At 37.6% G+C, this 844-nt stretch overlaps 1 protein-coding gene across 1 annotated transcript in view; it reads left to right on the top strand.

The window, feature by feature from the left end:
* Positions 1–844, top strand: part of LOC102846030 (putative glycerol kinase 5-like) — a 92,212-nt gene that overhangs the window by 35,142 nt on the left and 56,226 nt on the right. The gene's annotated exons all lie outside the window — the stretch shown is intronic.

Here is an 844-nt window from a genome sequence, read left to right as displayed (position 1 = left end):
TTTTGAATTTGTTGATGCTTGCCTTATGACCTAGAATGTGGTCTATTCTGGAGAATGTTCCTCAAGTAAAACTTTTAAGTCTGGCTCTATCTGTAGGGCTCTGTCAGGCTATGCCTCGCCACAGTCTCTCTACAGTTGGGTTAGCTTTCTATGTTGGTCTCGCAGCTGTTGATGATATTGAAAATGCTGATCACATGGTTTAAACATGTGTCTGTAGCTGAGGCAGCTGGAGACCATGCCCCCAGAGGGGGCTAAGGCAATGGATATAAAAGCCATTTTTAAAAGTTGTAACACCACAGAGGTGTATGAATTTTTCCCTCCTGGAGAAAGAAATATTTTAGGTGCTTAGGGATCCCACTGACACTATTACTTTTACAGCCACTCTAGGAAAACTCAGTCAAAGAACATGTTAGCAAGAGTTGAGGGAGAGGGGAGAAATTGAGAACACTTGATTGATTGTTAGGATTGATCCTGTTTTTTTGATCCAAAATTTGAGAGCTTCTCATGGCTTTCTTTGCAGCCTGGTGCCCACTTCTGGTTTCTAGAGTGGTTTAAGTCCAAGTGACCTGAGGAAAAATGGGAAACTCACCAGTAGTTCATCTGTCCAGCTTTTAAAGCCCAGGTTTTTAATCTACATTTAGAAGGCAGTACTGGTAGATGTTTACTTCAACATAACAGGAATCAAAATTTGTTTCTTAATTTTAAAATAGAGCCTTAATTTCTTAGAACAGTCTTTATAAACTACATATCTTCATTGTAGAAAACTAGGAAACTAGTTTTTAAGAAAAAGAAGATAGTTCAAATAAAAATTAAACTCATGAATAGATGCTAATTTATAATATAT

This window comes from Elephantulus edwardii, unplaced genomic scaffold (assembly GCF_000299155.1).
Source record: "Elephantulus edwardii isolate Elephantulus edwardi_28Jun2011 unplaced genomic scaffold, EleEdw1.0 scaffold00158, whole genome shotgun sequence".
Lineage (NCBI taxonomy): Eukaryota > Metazoa > Chordata > Mammalia > Macroscelidea > Macroscelididae > Elephantulus > Elephantulus edwardii.
This window is presented reverse-complemented; position numbering and strand designations above follow the sequence as displayed.